The sequence below is a fragment of the Hemiscyllium ocellatum genome, chromosome 12 (assembly GCF_020745735.1).
Source record: "Hemiscyllium ocellatum isolate sHemOce1 chromosome 12, sHemOce1.pat.X.cur, whole genome shotgun sequence".
NCBI lineage: Eukaryota > Metazoa > Chordata > Chondrichthyes > Orectolobiformes > Hemiscylliidae > Hemiscyllium > Hemiscyllium ocellatum.
Window position 1 is genome coordinate 45,634,051 of NC_083412.1, and position 20,578 is coordinate 45,654,628.

The window sequence follows — 20,578 nt, forward strand, 5'->3', positions numbered from 1 at the left end:
ACACTGGGTAAATAATAGTAAATCTGGCATGAATGAAGAGAGAGATAGAAAACGTTAAGGAGAAAGATAAGGAGGTATATTCATGAAACAGGTTTGAATGAAATAAAGTATTGGCTTGCATTGAAGCAGTATGAAGAAAAAAGTATAAAGAGAAAAGTACCAGTATGGATTTGGAGAATTTTTTAAAAGAACATGATATAAAGCAGTGAATGTTAGGAAATGTGTCTCTGTGAACTGAACATGGGATGAAACTATTGAGGTAACGCTTGAGAAAATTATTGCATCCATGGTATGATGAAAATCCAAATGTCCTTGTGATTCATCCTGTATTAAAATATGAAGCATGTTAAGATAAAAATGCAAAGTTTTGGCATATCCTTTCGTTTTTCACTGGGAATGCGCCATCAATTTTTTGTCTTAATGTCATGTCTGTATCTGTCTTTTTGTCCAATATAGGGTAATGTCACAATATTCTCCAGTTACATAATATCCTTTCAGAAGCATAGTGCCCCAGATTTTGCCCTGAGCAGTGAAATAATAGCTTTCAACATTTGTTCTGTCTGGTTACCTCAGAGTTTGTGTGGGCTTTACAGCAGTGCCTGATTCAGTGTGGTGTGCTTTTCTTGGGTTGTGTAAGCAGGGACAGCAGCAGTTAGACTTCCAACCAAGCAAATGAATATATCGTCACTGACTCATACCAACTGCAAACCATGAAACATAAAACAGAAAGTGTGAAATTTGTTTACATCATTGTAGATCCATTAAAGATTTGGGCATTCAAATGGCTTTAAAGGAGGACGAGAAAAGCAAAAGAAAGAAAACTAAAGAAAATAATTTTATTGTTTGCTATACTATTAAAAATTTATTCAGGACAGATTTATTGAATTGTTTGTGCAGAAGGAGGCCTTTCGGCCCATCCTGTCTGCACTGGATCTCTAAGTATTTTGAATTCATGACAAATATTTGTCTGTAACCCTGTGCATTTTTTCAATTTAAATAATCATCAAATGTCCTCTTGAATGAATTAATTGAACTTGCCTCCACTACAAATCCAGGCATTGCATTTCAAATCCAAATCATTTATTGGGTGAAATAGTTTTTCTTTCTCACCTCTCATTTGCTTCATTTAAAAAAAAACTGAATCCTTTCGTTCTTAACAATATTATGGAGGGAGAACAGATTTTTTTGCCTTTCTTCCCAGTTCACATCCCTCATGCTGTTGAAATTTTTCATCAAATCTCCTCTCATTCCTTTTTTTTCTCCAAGGAAAAGAGCCCTGACTTTTCTCATCTATTCTCATCACTGAAGTTTCTCATCCTTGGCACCATTCTCATAAATCTCTTCTGCACTTCTTCCAATATGTTCATAATGCTTCTAAAGTATGTGCGTAATCCTTTAGCTAAGGTCTAAGCAGTGTCTTCTTTAGATTAAAGCGAACATCCCTGTTGTTAGACTCCATGCCCCTGTTTACGAAGCTGAGATTACTGTATTTTTTTCAAACACACATATACACCCAGGTCTGTCTGCTCATGCACACCCTCTAGCATGGCACTCTTTATTTTATGCTGTTTCTGTATATTCTTTACACCTACGTGCACCTTTTCAATATTGTCCTTCATCTGCCACCTATCCATACACTCTGAGATTATCTGTTATATTTACACAATATTTAATACTTAGATAAACCAACAATCTGCACGTGCTCCATCGCAAAGAGTGTTTTACTTCCATTTCAGTTGCATATCCACCACCTCTGCCTCAAAATCAAGGTAATATGCAGCAGAAATGATTATCAATGCTTTTCTCACCTCCAGTTTTGACTGTTTTGAGGATGGCCATCCATCCAGCCTCCAGATTTATCACATTGAGCTCATCCAAATCTCTGCTGCCTGTATCTTATCAGACAACAAATTCTACTCATTATTAAACTATATTGGCGACTGCAATATTTAACTCCTTTTCGGGTCTTTCCCTTCCCTATCTCCATAACCTCCATACCTGCTGGGAAACCTCCATTCTATTCTGCCTCTATTTCATTTTCCCTCAACATTGGCAACCATACTTTCAGCAATTTAAGCCCCACAGTTAGATATTTGCTACTTAAATCTCACTGTTTGTTTATTAAATAATACTTCTATTTATCTTGTGAAATATCTTGTGAAGTTGTGTTTCTCAGTGTTTTTACTCACATATTTCAACATCTAAAACAAAACAATAGTCATTGGACTCAAAATGTAAAGCTGTGTTCTCGCCACAGATGCTGCCAGACCTGTCAAGTTTCTCCAGTACTTCCAGTTTTTGTTGAAGTAGAAATAGAGAAAGCATTATGAAACAAGAACAGGAAATGCTAAAAATACTTAGCAATTCAGCCTCATAACTAAAGGGGGGAGAAAATTTTCCTTCAACATAGCTCTGACAAAGGCCATGTTTCTTCCCTTCTTTATGAAGGATAATGGTGCTAAAAGTTTCAGTTCAATTCCCAATTCAGTTGAGATCACAAAGGCTCCACTTTTTCAACCTCATACCTCACCCTTCACGTGAGGTATGGTGACTCTTAGGTTAAACTCAACATGAGTCATCTCTCTTTAATGAGAAAGCAGCTTGTGTTCCTCTGGAAACATGGTGACCTTCACTCTTTTCTTCCTCTTATAAAAGCTGTTTCATTTGTTAACTGTTTCCAGCTTTTTTCCATTGTCCTCCAGCATCTTCGTATTTCCCATTGAATATTATTCTGCTAAGATTTTTTTTAGTTCTGTGGAGTCCTTAACTGATCATTTGTCATCATTGTGATTGGAGTAATTAGACTTGCACCATATCAATTAATATTATAATTGCTATCCCCAGTATCTTTTTCCTGTTTGCTTATCACATTGTTTCTTTTCATGTTTATTTAGTCTAATTTGCTTGCACTCTCAAAATGACAGCTGGTTTGAGCAGTTGTATAATGCCTTAAGCAGCTGGTGCTATGGAATTCACCTTTTTGTTTGCGAGGACCTAACTTCGCTGGGAACCAGTATGGATCTTGCTTGCACATTGAGTTAGCTGAAAGTCACCGCAATTTAATCTCTGGTCCCCAGTCATTCCCTGATTGATGGGTAATTTTCACAGAGCCCGTTAATTGGTAAAGTACATTTTGGTCCTGAAAGTGACTAAGCAGTCTGTCTACTGGCAGCTTTTGCTGATGCTATTTATTATTCTCTTCAGGAGCTTTGCTGATTTTATTTTTGAGATCCCAGTAAAAGAAAACAAACTTTTTAGTTGCTATCAAAACCCATGAAGAAGTAGAATATCTTCACCTGTAATTTGGAGCATTTACCCAGTTTGCTGGCTATCAAGTGTTTTCGGACATCCTGAGCACATGAAAGACATTGTATAGATGTAAATGTTTCCCTCCTTGTTACAGAAGCTGAAATTCCTTTTTGTACAAGGCTTTAAAATATTGGTTTTATTCGTTGGGATCTTAATTTTTTTTATGTTAAGTGATTTTTTTTTAAAATCCTTTTGATCTCTATTTACTATTAAAATATTTCCTGGACTTCATAACTGAAATTCAATAGAATAATTTTCAACCATTTTTAAGAGAGAAACCATTATGCCGCAGGTTGCTGTTGTTTCTGGACCTGAGCTATTGTGTTAGAAGCCATGTAAATATGTAATATGTGAAGCTCATAATAATGCAACTTCCTTTGAATATTTATTCTGAGATGACTGGAAGTATATGGTATTGTCGTATGTGTACAGTGTGTATTTCTTTGGATTACAGCACTGCCCCGAGCAGTGATTCTTACTTCAATAGAAGTGTTGCTGCTTCCAAAGAATTACCTTGAGAAATACTGTTCTTCAGCATCCCTTGAGATTGCAGCAGCATCAGCAGCAAGTAAACACTGCAGTCAGCATGTGGCAAACACCATACTTTATGCATTCAAGTATCTTGTCCAGTTGCTGGCTTAATTTTACCATGTTAGTTTCAATATCACAATTGTCGAACAATGTAGTAATTGTTATATGTTGAAAATGTGGAATCTACTCATAATAAAGGTGACAAGGATCTTTAACTGCGTGAAGTGATCCTTTAAGATAAGCAGACATTAAATTATGACTATTCAAGTTTAAGAATACATAATTTTCAATCTTTTAAATATACTTGACAGAGGAACAGCACTTAACTAGAATGAGTCATATTTTAAGGTTATTTCAAGCAGTATGAAATTAACTTGAACATTCTTTGAAATCCAAAATTGTTTTACAATTTCCAAGTAAATGTTTTCATTAGGTGCAACATATATTTTGCTCTTAGCCAGTCATCGTAACTGTGTTAGAGTGGTCTGAGAGATATGTTACATCAAGTTCTCATTTCTGTTTGGCTCATCTGGAGTACGTGAGACAGTAATTCAATTGAATGATATTTAGCATATTCGGTGTAACCGGAAGGCATTTTTCTCCAATGCAATGCAAGCAAAAAAGGGAAATATGCTTTGAATTTCTAATGTCAGTGTATAGCACTGCTGCCTCACACCGCCAGGGACCCATGTTTGATTCCAGCCTCGGGTGACTGTCTGTGTGGAGTTTGCACATTCTCTCTGTGTATGTATGTGTTTCCTCCGGGTACTCCGGTTTCCTCCCACAGTCCAAAGATGGCAGGTTAGGTGAATTGGCCAGGCTAAACTGCCCATAGTGTTAGATGCATTAGTCAGGGGTAAATACAGGGGTAGGGGAATGGGTCTGGGTGGGTTACACTTCAGAGGATGGGTGTGGACTTGTTTCCATTCTGTAGGGAATCTAATCTAATCTAATGTTTTAACATAATGAAACTGGAAGACAATACATCGAAAAGTTCCAACGCATTATATCACCAAGAGAATGATCCATGACGTGGATGGGTTTGGTGTGTACAGTTGGCAGATGATGTCAACAGTTGGAGGGAGAGGCAGTGATGATGCTGGGGAAACTGAAGGACAAGACAGTAAAGTACCAATTTAATTTCAAATAAATCAAATTTTTTTCAAGCGTATAGTCTCAAGTGTAACAATGCCAAATTTAATGTACTGCAATATGTCTTCATTAGTGCATCTTCATTATTGATCATGATTTCCACATTTTACATGAGATAGTTCTGTTTTTTGCACTTCTAGTGATTTCACTTTTGAGAGTCTTTTCCGCCAGTTAACAGATCGGCTGCATTGGCTCCACTTTGTGCTCCCTCAAGGAGGTTGAGCAATTCATCAACTTCACCAACACAATCAACCCTGACCTTAAATTTACCTGGACCATCTTTGACACCTCCCTCCCCTTCCTGGACCTCTCCATCTCCATTAATGATGACCAACTTGACACTGACATTTTTTACAAACTCCCACAGCTACCTGGATTACACATCTTTCCACCCTACCTCTTGCAAAAATGTCATCCCGTATTCCCAATTCCTCCGCCTCCACTGTATCTGCTCCCAGAAGGACCATTTCCACCACAGAACACACCGGATGGCCTCCTTCTTTAGAGACCACAATTTCCCTTCCCATATGGTTAAAGATGCCCTCCAACGCATCTTGTCCACATGCTGCACCTCCGCCCTCAGATCCCACCCCTCCAACCGTAACGAGGACAGAACGTTCCTGGTGCTCACCTTCCACCCTACCAACTTTCGCATAAACCAAATCATCCGCCGACATTTCCGCCACCTCCAAAGAGACCCCACCACCAGGGATATATTTCCCTCCCCACCCCTTTCCACCTTCTGCAAAGACCATTCCCTCCGTGACTACCTGGTCAGGTCCATGCCCCCCTACAACCCACCCTCCCATCCTGGCACCTTCCCCTGCTACCGCAGGAACTGCAAAACCTGCGCCCACCCCTCCTCCCTCACCTCCATCCAAGGCCCTAAAGAGCCTTCCACATCCATCAAAGTTTTACGTGCACATCTACCAATATCGTTTATTGTATTCATTGCTCCCGATGCGGTCTCCTCTACATTGGGGAGACTGGACGCCTCCTAGCTGAGAGCTTTAGGGAACATCTCCAGGACACTCGCACCAATCAACCACACTGCCCTGTGGCCCAACATTTCAACTTCCCCTCCCACTCTGCTGAGGACATGGTGGTCCTGGGCCTCCTTCACTGCTGCTCCCTCACCACCAGATGCCTGGGGGAAGAACGCCTCATCTTCCGCCTCCAAACACTTCAACCCCAGGGCATCAATGTGGACTTCAACAGTTTCCTCATTTCCCCTTCCCTCACCTCACCCTAGTTCCAAACTTCTAGCTCAGCATGTCCCCATGACTTGTCCTACCTGCCTATCTTCTTTTCCACCTATCCGCTTCACCCTCCTCCTTGACCTATCACCTTCATCCCCTCCCCCACTCACCTATTGTACTCTGTACTACTTTTTCCCCACCTCTACCCTCCTCTAGCTTATCTCTCTACCCTTCAGACTCTCTGCCTTTATTCCTGATGAAGGGCTTTTGCCCGAAACGTCGATTTTACTGCTCCTTGAATACTGCCTGAACTGCTGTGCTCTTCCAGCACCACTAATCCAGATCGTCATTTCATATCCAGTAAAAGCATTTTCTGCACATAACTTTTAAAACAGAAATTATGATGTTCTTGTAATCTTTTGAAACTTTTTTTTTAAAAGTGGACACAGAAAATTTATCTTAGTTGATACTGAGGATCAGGTGACTTTTATAAATTTTGCACAGACTCAATGACTTAAAGTCTTCAGAAAGTTCCTAATGATTGAACACGGGATTAAATACATCTACTTAGATTGGACATACCAAGGGAAAACCATTTGTGCACTTTACACCTTGTATTACCTGCATGTATCCAAAATTGAATCATGGCTCCATTAAACCTCCAGCGCATCTCTTCTATCTCCTGCACGTCCACCCTTGAACCCCGCTCATCCAACTGCAACAATGACAGAACCCCTCTGGTCCTCACCTTCTACCCCACCAATCTCCAGATATAGCATCCTCTGCCACCTACAGTAAGATCCCACCACCAGAGATATTTTTTCATCCCCACCCCTATCAACATTTCACAGAGACCATTCCTTCTTCAATTCCCTCATTGCCCTCTGCCAACCCACCCTCCCCAACCAGCGCCTCCCCTTGCCACTGCAAGAGGTGTAAAACCTATGCTCACACCTCACCTCCATCCAAGGCCCCAAAGAATCCTTCCACACCCGGCACATCCAAACATCTCATCTACTGTGTCCGTTGCTCATGATGTGATCTCCTCAACACTGGGAAGACAAGATACTAACTTGCAGAACATTTCAGAGAACATCTCTGCAACACATGCACCAAACAATCCCCCCACACTGCAGCCGACAACTTCAACTCCCCCTCCCACTCCGCCAGGGACAGTCAAGTCCTGAACCGCCTCCATCACCAAGTCCTAGCCACCCAATACATGAAGGAAGAACATCTCAACTTCCATCTTGAGACCTTGCAACCAAATGGCATCACAGTTAGTATGTCAGTATACCTTCAATAAAATGCTCTTGCTATCACTCTATGATAACATGCAAACTGAGAGTATAAAGATCTCAGACTTTGTCTTTAGTAAGATTACTTGAAGCATTCCATACTCTTAAAAACATACTGCTGTCTGTAACCAAATAGCCCACTAATAAGCCAGGTACTGTGGGCTGAATGTCAGTTCCCTCATTTCAGATAAATCTCGATTGTTTGCAGTTTCATGGAAGATTTCCTACTTTCAGCTCTTGTAATTTTTTCATACAATTCTTTTCGGCTTACTGTATTAATTATTCATCTCGTCTCTATGATGTTGACCTCGCACAATCTTGCAGTCAGCTGAGGCAGAGTGGTCATCAGTGGCGGAAACTTGCAATATTCCAAACTCAGGCACCATATTTAATCCTAAATTGTGTACCATTTCGAACACTGCAAGTCAGGAATTGTTCTTAGTATGTTGATATGTAATTTGAAAATACAGTACATGGCTGAGAGAGGGAAGTTTGCATTGTACTTTCCCAACAGGGACCTGGAGGTCCAGACTGATGGGTTGGTGGAATGGAAGGTCGTTCATTTCCCCAGGACTGATAAAGGAGACCACAGCACCAAATGTTGCCAACCAACGTAATGGGGTGTCCATGATCAGAGGTGTTATGGACTAGGCCAGACCATTCAAAACATTCTTAAGCAGGCAGCCCAGACCATAACTTTGCAATTTGTTTCAGTAAGTGTACAGTGAAAATTACCCAGAGTAAGCTAGCTAGGTTGACTACCAGGTTTTCAAACAAAAAAATAAAAATACTCACAAGATTACACAATGAAGCACAAAGAACAAAGAACCTCTACAGAACTCAGTCTATCCAAACAAGGACTTAATTATGCTGTTCCAAATAGATACAACAGTCCCAATATGCAAACCCTCTTGAAACACAGTTTAAAAAAAAGGAACAGATGTTTACAGGTTGAAGTTAGAAGGGCAGATAGAGAGAGAATTTGTTTCCACAAAGCTCACTGTTGAATTCCCAACTAGTTCTCAACTGAACTGCTCTGCTCAGCTACAGAACTGACCACCCCCCTTTCATTATACAGGTCACTTCTAAAACATGACCACTTTGGCCTGAAGTCTCATCTGTTTACATATAAACCAAAAGGCATCTCATTACTCTTTAATCTCTGTTCAAAACCAGATTAATCGGAACCAAGTGCGGTTTATTACCCTTCTGAAAAAAAAACCAAGGATATAGTATCCTTGAGAAAAGGAACAGCTTTTAGAAAGAAGAAACCAGCTTTGTGACAGATGACATCGAGACATAATGCAAGAAGGTTACTTACCCTCTGCATGTCACAAGATGACATTCCACCATTTTTTCTAGACCACCTCACTCTAACTCGACCACTGCACTGAATTCCCACAAAGAATCATGGTTTACCACTCTCACGATTGCATGCAACTTATTCCTTCAATGATTCTCACCCATTCCGACACCCCAGACTATCAACCAAACATACTGTCTATGCATTGAAGTCACTCAATTCACCACACATCCTGTTCCTGCAGTGCCACTAATAACTCTTCTCACCACTTCCATCTTGTTCAATATCTCCTTATATCTCATTGCAGGAGAAAACTGTTTGTATTTGGGCTGAAAGGGCTAAAATAGATGGCAGAGTGCTTGACATTTGTCTTCTCATCTTATGCACTGGGAAATACTTCAGCGCGCAGAGGAAGACTGTGACTGTGACAACAATGGTAACACCTGCTGTAGTTGAATCCATTCAGGGGGGGGTGTAATGAACCTATGTGGAGAACCGAGAGATAAAGCATTCTCTCAGTGATGTAACTCAACAACAGCCATAACAAATGTAAACTGAGATTTAACCAAGGGCCTCCATCAAGGACAACCTTGGGTTGTCTCTACTTGACTTCTAATGTATTCAGTTTTATTCAAATGTATGCAGAGCAAACCATTCATGCAAAGTAGTAAGATACTATGAGTACAGTAGGATTACTACAAGTTTGTTCACTCCTGCCCCAAATCAAACAGAAAATGCAGCATTTAAGATATAAAACCAAGCTTTGAGATACTTAGAGGTCAATATGAAATGAAAACAGCTCTGCAAATCCAAAAATCTATGTGCCCTTTTGAACAAGTTTGGGAATTGTCGATTGCAGCTGCCGCTTTAAAAGCTTCTATGATCACTTCTGTTTCACAGAGGTTCAGAGGGTTAATTTGTAATGAGAAACGACATGGTCAAGATTGTAAGTGGCCGGGTTTTAATATATGCTGTTGGTCAATCGATGCATGATAATGATAAATGCAGGCCATTTTGAATTCATGAATGCACAATTAAGCAAATGATCCTTGAATGACATCCCACTAAGCAGTGGACCCCACTAGCACTGACTGTAACACAACAAACTCACTCTACCCAATCTGGGTGTGCCTGTAGACATTTTCCATCTTTAATACAGATTTGATTGCAGGTGGATCCTACCACATTTTATATTTGACCCTCAATACCTTTGATACTTTTCAAAATTCATTTTGCAGAAAAGATTTTTGATCACTTATGGTTAACATGGAATGTGTAGTTGGGATGAGCTAAGTGCTTGAGCATAATTATAGGACTTGTTTAAAAGGGCTACAACACACTGCAGCACTCTTGACCTGTGACGAGAAGAAGAAAAAGAAAATCTCTGCAAAGTCTTTGACACGAACGAATACCCGCAACTTTATCCACAGACGCTTGGCAGACAAACAACGCGATGAGGACATGCCACGACCTAACACACTAAGTACGCTAACTAATATAACAAATGTCTCAGAACTGACAACCAGACTCCTCAAACCATTCGGACTTAAGACAGCACATAAACTGATAGCGACACTCAGACAGCAATTCACTGAAACAAAAGACCCAAAACTCATCATGTGCAGGACAAATGCTTTGCACAAGATTCCATACAGAGACTGCACAAAGCACTGTAAAGGACAAACAGGCAGACAACTAGTGGTCCACATTCATGAACATCAACTTGTCACTAAACGCCACGACCAGCTATACCTAGTATCTATGCTCACAGATGACAAGGGTCACAAATCCGACTGACTCAACATAACAATAATAGGACACGCAAAATAAAGAATTCCTTGGAGCATGGCATTCCTCTACAGACTCCATCAATAAACACATTGACCTTGACCCAAGATACTGACCACTGCAACAAATAACCAGAACCGGCAACCGGAAGCAGCAGGAACAAAATCAAATACATTTCAACTGACACAGTAAAGCAGCCCTTCAGACAAGCCTCCACAGCATTGAGGATGTCATTTAGAAAGAGGACAAAATGTCTGCAAACCAACGTCCCAGTTCGGCGAACATACCCACAACTACTGCATCTGGCACCCGCGTTATATTATATTCTGGTGCAAAATTTATGCTCAGGGCTTTCCAATATGTAGGGTTAAATTTTACAAATTGGCCAGATCCCACCTAGCAAATAAAGCAAAAAGGCATGAGTCAGTCAGATCAGAAAAATCATAAGTCTTCCCTCCATTTTGAAATTAATAATTAACAAACAGTCGAGGTTGTTAATGATACAATCACCTGCAATTTTTCATTGTATGCTGCATTTTTTGGGTGTTCAACATGAAAAGGTTTAGGGGTCTTTTACCTCGCTATGATGACAAGGTACAGGAATATGAAAAGTCCTGCCTCTTGGGACCATGGTTGAATGTAGCTGCAGGTATTGCTGTCGTATGTAACTGTCACTGTATGCTTTGTGATAACATTTTTAAAAAACATTTTTGGAGCGTGCTATAAAAAGATTTAGAGGGCGAGATGTCATTAAATTTGTAGCTGTGACCAAATTCTTGTTCACAGCATTACCTCTCTACTGCATGATTTCCCAGCCTACAATCCTGATTAGGCATGAAGCCACTCTTTGTATCTTTAACTGGCCTTCAAACAGTTGGTTCATTCAGCTGAGACAGCAGGAATGGGATCAAATGTATCACACAGTTTCTTTTTCACCTCACTCACTGTAAAATATTGGGATTGCTCAGCAATGAGCAGGAGGCTGGAAGAACACAGCAAGCCAGGCAGCATCAGAAGGTGGAGAAGTCAATGTTTCGGGTGCAACCCTTTATGGCAGAGGCAGATTCAATCAATGCAATCAAAAGAAGTTTAGACTTTTATTGGAAAAGAGCCAACACACAAAATGATCTGAAGAAGATAGGTTACTGTTGATGAAATGTTAAGTCAGAGTGCCAATATTGTCAAATTGTCTCCTTCTGCACAATAACAATTCTTTAATTTTGTGATACCTTTTGCTTTCAAGTGCTCCCTGATCTGTTGTACAGTTTTAGTACTTTGAGTTTTTACTGTCAGAAATATTTCATATATAATACTGGTAAAGTAAACTAAAGGATGGTGTATTGATTTGGAAGAATCTTTATCTTATCCACCATCATGTTCACTTCAAAGTGATTTCCTTAAAATTGAAAAATTAAAAGAGTTAGCAGTATGGAAATGTCATTTGAAAGGCTACCTTTATTTCTACTAATAAAGTGTTCCAAAATTAAATTGTTGGCATCAGTTAAAAGGAAGGTGGAAGTGTGCCCAAGTAATGTTGATGTATCCAATTTCAAAGTGCAGCAGTTAAAGTAGAATCTTTTCTTTACACAGTTATTATATCATTTTGCATAGTATATACAGGGTGTGCTTTTTTTTATAAACTTCCTGATTACAGAGAGAGTCTTTCCCAACTATGCAGCTGTCCTCTTTGCAAGAATCCCTTCATTATCTGCACTGTACCTTCCTTTCGTGCATAGCTTACATTCGGCTTTCGCATGGCATGCTGCCACTTCTCACCCATTGATGAGTTTGAAATCTTGTTGCCCAGAATTATCCAGTTCAAAACTGCTTTTTGCCATGTTCTATAAGTCTATTAGTTCATTTAATAGTCCCATTCCTGCAGTAGTCCCACTTTCTGCAGTGTTTGTTCTGTACTTTGAGCACTGTGCTATATTAATTTAGTGTCCCTTAAAACAAGTATGAAAGTTCAATCACCTGCATGTGGGCTACTGCTCACTGTGAAGGAACAACCAAATATTGTCTATGACTCCACAATGGCACGCAATCTTATTGAAAACTATGCATTTCTAAATCTACGTGCTATGCTCCTCTCCAAAAATTTAGGTTTAACCGACTGCAAAGAGAGCCCTGCTTTTGCAAAGATATAATTAAAATTCACTACCTACATGTGGCAAAATATTTAATGATTAAAACTAAATCTATGCAATGCCAAATTCACATGGTGCTTTTCCCGTTATATTTGGCACATCATATTTCTTTTCTGATAACAATACGTGTTCTGATTAAATTAACACGTTTTGATTCCACGATTAATGAAGGTAGTTTCAAAGGGATGGTCCACTTTAATTCTTAACAATGGAGTGCAGTGAATGATATAGTTTCAAATTATTGACAATGACGTACACACTACTGATGAAGAAAATATCAGAAAAAATCCATTGCTGTTTACACCCCACCAAATGATTTAGATAAACTTGTCAGTTTAAGTTGCTTTGGAGTCTTCAACTTGTTTTCTTTATTTTCTAGGTAAGTTGCGATGCTCTCTCATCCTGGAGGAGTTGAATTGAAGACAGGTTGATGACTTCATTTTGTACAGTCAAGTACCGTAAGACTAATCAACGTATTAAAATTGAGATCTGAAATATGTATATTTATGGCTTTTTTTCTTCACAGTATGCAGTTGCTGATTATCACACTTGTATGCAACTCCAAGGGGAAGCACAAAACATTATCTGACTTACAGTCTAGTCTAAATACAATTTAATTGCATGGATGCATCCTCTCATTATAATGCATCAACTTTGGATCATGCATACTGTGGCTACAGTATTCTCAGTTAAGGGAAATATACACGATTTTAAGAAAAAAAATCAAAGCAATCACCTGAAGAAGCCATTATGCATGATTTGCAACGTGGTTATTAGCCAGTTGTCAAGAATGATTTATTGTTAACAGCTAAATGCTACAATTAAACTCTGTAGGAAAAATGCACAAAAAAATTAAGTTCTCTAAAATATTTTGTGCATTTTTCCTATAGGGTTTAATTGTAGCATGCAGCTGTTAACAATAAATTAAGTTCTCTAATTTTTTTGTGGGTTAAAGAAAATATTCTTTTCAGATTTGTGCTTTTGGTATGTGGTCAATCTGATAATAGTCTTCCAGTGCATAGAAGCCTTTCCCATTTAGAGTAGCTGATGTTAAATTAAACAGTTTCTTGAGCCTCTAGAGATTTGCTTCTGAAATGTGTCATTGCATAGCAGCTACTGCAACAGTTTTCTATGGCATCTGTTAAAAGGTGAGGCTTTATTCTGTCAGTCACAATGAGCATCCCAAAAAGTTTTTGCACAGGTCTTTGGAATTACTGGAATGGCCAGCATTTTTTCCCCATCCATTACCATCGTGATACATTCATTGACATTTTTGATGTTAAAGTAATAATGGCAAGTCTCATTTAATTTGTAGTTCAAAATCAGGGCTGCACAGTAACATTGGCTTATTAACATGGTGACATTTTTTTTACACATGAAAACGTGCTAAGTAAATTCACTGATCACATCCCTGTGCTGCAAATTGGTGTTTAAAGCTGAATAAACCTAAGATAACAAAACCAAAATTAACTTGAAACATATGCACTGGAAAAGACACAGCAGCTGCTCGAGTGCTAACATGCTGCAGCAACCAATTTGGCAGCTTGTTGAAAACACTTTGAAGGAGTTTTCCTTTGTGGTCCGAAACAGTCTGTGAAACTAGCAATGCTCCCCTTCCGATTAACATGTAATCAGATGTAAAATAAGCTGCTTTTATAATCTGGAAGCACTGAGACAATAGCATTACCTTAACTCGCCAGTTGGGAAACCCAGAAATATACTGTTTAACTGTAAATGAGTGCAAAATCAGGAAAAACTTTGTCTTTAGAAAAAACGCAGTTCTGAGCCAAACCTTGTCAGTTTACTGATTGGTTGGTTCGATTAAAGTTCATTTTTGTATCACTTACATGCCCAATGTGCACACCATCCTGCTTACTTTATTGAATGTGGATAAATTGTGTGAAAACATATTTAATATTTGTAACATGTAAGCTTTATGAATAACATATAAGCATTTTTCTGTATTAGTCCTGCAGTGTGTCCTGCATTAACATGGATAGTCATGTTTCTATGAACTCAACTGTTGTTCGTAATAAATTTCTGGTGCACCAGTGAAGCAGCAAAGTAAATGTTCATATATAGTAGAAATATGCATGCAAACCCTGAACAGTTAGATATGGGAATCAGCATTGACACGTTTCTCTGGATTGTCAACAGCGCAATCTTTTTGAAGCTCCTACCAGAATAATCCATCCCATCCTGCCTCCAGACCTTTTGTACAATCATTTAGAGCACAGCTTCAAATTTATGATGTATGATTTTGACTTCATTGTAAGCAGCAATCTTTAAATAGCTGGCTGACCTTTTTGCCTCATACTCTTGATACACAAGGCAATCTATAAAGTGAGCAAAGTATTATCATTAAAATTAACTGACCACAAATTCAGCTCTCTGTACAATGTAGTAATGCACTGTTATCGTACAGTACCAGAAAGGATCAATCAAGTTTTGCATTTCTGTGAATTCTTCAAATAACAGGCAGTTACTCACATTGAAACAGTAAATTTAAAACCTTACTGGAGGCTCTTAATGATGTAACAATAATAATACTTATTAGTTTCTGGAATTCAGTTTTGGTTTACGAGGTAGCAGAAAATGTTATGACGACAGGGGACAATGAGGTCAACTCATTTTGAGCCAAACAGGTTGCTGTTTGAAAATTGAATGTTATTGTAGCAAAAATCTTTTTGGACTTAAAATCACAGCCAGTGAATTCAGTTGTTAGTCCTTTGGAATCAGCATCAGGAAACAAGCATATAACCTGCAAGTGTGAACCCACCGCTTGCAAATCCGAATGCCACACCTGGTCAGTGTGGGGATTGAACCCATGACAAGCAACACACTGCTTGGTGGATCAACTTGTAGACTCAAGTGGTAGTTGACTCCAGTTGATCTTAAATAATCTGGCATAATCTTCTTCCCTCCAGCTGCTGATTGTCTCCACTCAAGATTATCAAAAGAAAAATTACATTTCTTTCCTGTTGAGTGTGGTGTTAGTAGCTTTTTAATAGTCATCACCCAAACCTTTGTTGTTTTCAGCAAAATGCAACAGATTTATTTTCTGATAAGTTTTTCTGTGTGCTGAGCTCAGTGACATTCGTTAAAGAAAATTAAATTGAAAAGTAATGATCCATAAGCAGATACTTATGAATTGTAACCAAGTATAGTTTGATATTTTCGCATCAAATACCTACTTCTCTGAATCTTTATTATTGTATTCACAATTTATGGTCTGAATGGGAAACAATGTCTTTGTCAATCAGAAATACAATTTGCCAGACTTGTTACAGCTTTCTTTCAGTGTTCAGAACTCAGCAAATGGGAACTCAGTAGTAATAAGACTTATATTGATGCCGTTTGTGAAAGATGTGGTAAAATATTCCAAAGTTGTGGGTGCAAAGTTTCTCACTGATCAATAAATGTGCCAATTAAAACTGATGGATCGCAAAAGAAGCCAGGAAACTACAGATCAGGAGAAACTTGATTGACAAACAAATATGAAGAATGAGATAGAATGTTAGCCATATAAATAATTGAATAATATGCAGAGACATAAAATGATTGAGATTTAAAAAAGGGAAATCAATTCAAATCAGGCTCACCTTCAAATCAATAAAACCACATTAAATAAGTTTAATAAGAGATATGAGTTCTCTCATCTCAATTATGAGATAGATAACTTCATAAGCATTTTCCAAGAAGAATCACTCATTTTTTATAGCCAACTGTAAGCCAATTTTAAATAAAATATATACTTTAATACTCTTACTGGCATGAAACTGCAAGTTATTTTTCTTCTAGTAATGATTAATTTTAAGTAATTGATAATGCTTCAGTTTAGAAGCAATTACTAATGGTCAACATGACTAGGAAGAAAAAGCTACAAAAATATTAACAAATCTCATAATGTTCTATTCTGTCTTTTGCATATCAGAGCAATTATTCATGGATAACTGAGGTGATTTGTTAATCATGACCTGATCTTTCACATGACTGTTAAAAATTGCCAATATTGAATTTCATAAATTTAATATTTCAATTAAATCTTAAAATAGATTATATCCCTAAAGAATTCAAAACTCAGGATGCATAGTTCAGCTTCCAGATGTAAGACATGTTTAAGTTTGCAAAGACCCATGCATAACACATGGGGAAAATTAACAAACTGTGGTCAGAAACATATATAGAACATAGAACAATACAGCGCAGAACAGGCCCTTCAGCCCTTGATGTTGCGCCGACCTGTGAAGTTTTCTCAGCTCGTCCCCCTACACTATCCCAAAATCATCCATGTACTTATCTAAGGATTGTTTAAATCTCCCTAATGTGGCTGAGTTGACTACATTAGCAGGTACGGCATTCCATGCCCTTACTACTCTCTGCATAAAGAACTTTCCTCTGACGTCTGTCTTAAATCTATCACCCCTCAATTTGTAGTTATGCCCTCTGGTACAAGCTGACCTTGGAAAAAATATTTCACTGTCTACCCTATCTAATCCTCTGATCATCTTGTATGTCTCTATCAAATCCCCCCTTAGCCTTCTTCTTTCCAATGAGAACAGACCCAACTCTCTCAGCCTTTCCTCATAAGAGCTTCCCTCCAGAACAGGCAACATCTTGGTAAATCTCCTCTGCACCTTTTCCAATGCTTCCACATCCTTCCTGTAATGGGGCGACCAGAACTGTACACGATATTCCAAGTGTGGCTGCACCAATGTTTTGTATAGTTGCAGCAAGATATTGCAGTTCTGGAACTCAATCCCTCTAGCAATGAAACCTAACACACCATATGCCTTCTTTACAGCACTATCCACCTGGGTGGCAACTTTCAGGGATCTATGCACATGGACTTCAAGATCTCTCTGCACATCCACACGACCAAGAATCTTTCCATTGACATAGTACTCTGCCTTCCTGTTATTCTTCCCAAAGTGCATCACCTCACATTTAGCTGCATTGAACTCCATTTGCGACCTCTCAGCCCAATTCTGCAGTTTATCCAAGTCCCCCTGCAACCTGTAACATTCTTCCAAACTGTCCACTACTCCACCAACTTTAGTGTCATCTGCAAATTTACTAATCCATCCACCTATGCCTGTGTCTAAGTCATTTATAAAAATGACAAACAGCAGTGGTCCCAAAACAGATCCTTGTGGCACACCACTAGTAACTGGATTCCAAACTGAATATTTTCCATCAACCACACTCGCTGCCTTCTTTCAGAAAGCCAGTTTCTAATCCAAACTTCTAAATCACCCTCAATTCCATGCCACTGCATTTTCTCCATCAGCCTACCATGTGGAACCTTACAAAGGCTTTATTGAAGTCCATGTATACCACGTCAACTGCCCTACCCTCATCTACATGCTTGGTCATCTTCTCAAAAAACTCAGTGAGGTTTGTGAGACACGACCTGCTTTTGACGAAACCATGTTGACTATCTGAAATCAAATTGTTGCTTGCTAGATGATTATAAATCTTATCTCTTATAATCCTTTCCAAAACTTTTCCTACAACAGAAGTAAGGCTCACTGGTTTATAATTACCTGGGTCATCTCTGCTGCCCTTCTTAAACAATGGCACAACATTTGCAATCCTTCAGTCCTCAGGTACTAAACCTGCAGACAATGATGACTAAATATCAAAGCCAACGACTCTGCTACCTCCTCCCTAACTTCCTAGAGAATCCTCAGATAAATCACATCTGGACCAGGGGACTTGTCTACTTTCACTCATTCTGGAACTGATAACACCTGTGCATAACTAACCTCGATCCTTTCTAGTCTAATATCTCATACCTCATTCTTCTCCTCTCCAATATTCTCCTTTTCCTGAGTGAACACCGATGAGAAATGTTCATTTAGCACCTAGCCAATCTCTACAGGGTCCACACGCAACTTCCCACTTCTGTCTTTGACTGGCCCTATTTCTACCCTAATCATCCTTTTATTCCTCATATACCTATAGAAAGCTTTAGGGTTCTCCTTTATTCTATTTTCAAAAGACTGTCTTCTCTTTGCTCTTCTCAACTGTCCTAGCTGATCTGTAACTCTCCATCGCCTCATCTGTACCATCTTGCCACATCAACACATAAGCCCCCTTCTTCTTCTTAACAAGAGATGCAATTTCTGTAATAAACCATGGTTCCCTTACCTTATCACTTCCTCCCTGCCTGACAGGGACATACCTATTAAGGACATGCAATATCTGTTGCTTAAACCAGTTCCACATTTTAATTGTCTGCATCCCCTGCATTTTGCTACCCCATTCTATGCATCCTAATTCTTGCCTAATAGCATGATAATTTCCTTTGCCCCATCAATAACTCTGGACCTGTGGCATCTACCTATCTCTTTCCATCGCTAAACTAAACATAACTGAATTATGGTCACTCTCTCCAAAGTGCTCACCTACAACTAAATCAAACACCTGACCTGGTTCATTACCAAGCATCAGATCCAGTGTGCCCTCCCCTCTTGTCGGCCCTTTGACATACTGTGTCAGGAAACCCTCCTGTGCATATTGGACAAAACCTGGTCCATCCGACATACTAGAGCTATAACATTTCCAGTCAATGTTGGGGATGTTAAAGCCCCCATAATGACCACCCTGTTCCTTTCACTCCTACTCAGAATAATTTTGCTAATCCTCTCTTCCACCTCCCTGGAACTCTGTAGAGGCTTATAAAAAATTCCAAACAGTGTGACCTCTCCTCTCCTGTTTCTAACCTCAGCCTAAACTATCTCAGTAGACAAGTCCTCATCAAAAATTCTCTCAGCCACCGTTATACTATCTTTGACTAACAAGTCCATGCCTCCCCCTTTTTTACCACCTTGCCTGTTTTTAATGAAAGATCGAAACCCTGGAACCTGCAACATCCATTCCTGACCCTTCTTCAGAAACTCTTCACTGCACTTAAAACATTAATTCCTTCTTCTCCACAAAGGCTGCTGACATGCTGAGTTTGCCCAGTAATTTCTTTCTCTTTCAGGTGACATAACATTGTGCATATTGATGGTTGTCTAAAGTTTTCATCCATCTCTCAATATAACTTCAGGAATTTGGTGAACAACTCCTTATTCCAGTGTCTCTGTTGATAGAGTGCCAAATGTAAAGTAGGAAACCAAATACGCCTTCATGGAAATTCTATCACTTTGTGAAAAATCAAAGTTTCCAGTTGTCCTCCAAATGTTAGGCCTCTAATCTGTGATTGCCTCCATCAGCTTCTTCAGCATGTCTGCAAAGTGCCACTGCTCACTAGGTTGTGACCCCAATTCGAAGTGGAATTGCATACCAACTAATGTGAATGTATCTGTGCTGGTGAAGAGTAGAGCAAGTATCTTACAATACACTCTCTCGGGTTTCAATATCCTCCTCAGAGGTCACAAGTAGTATCGTCCATGAAGATGTAGGCCATGTTTCTGGAATATGAAGATCTGTATTAGTGAACACAAACAATTAAATTCACAGCACTGTTTCCTATCCCTCCCCTTTCTGTATAGTGGTCAACACCGAGAGCAGGACTTCTTCCATTTATTATCTCTGTACTCCTGCTTCACCATGTGCTATTACCTGAGTTGCACTGTCACAGCCTCTGCACATGAGAGCACACTCATTTTCAGAAATCCCCCATGTCTCCTTAAAACTTCACTTTCCCCTCCAGGCAGAGGGGCAAATGAGTCCCTACTCCTTCGACAGCTGACCCTCTAAGCAATATGTTAGCATGGTTTGATGTTATCTATTCCAATAATTGAAAGAGATTTAGCCACCAAACAGATTATCTTACTCTCGTTCAATATTTTGTGGTGCCCAGATATCCTTGTTATAAATGTTATAGTTTGTCAAGTGTCA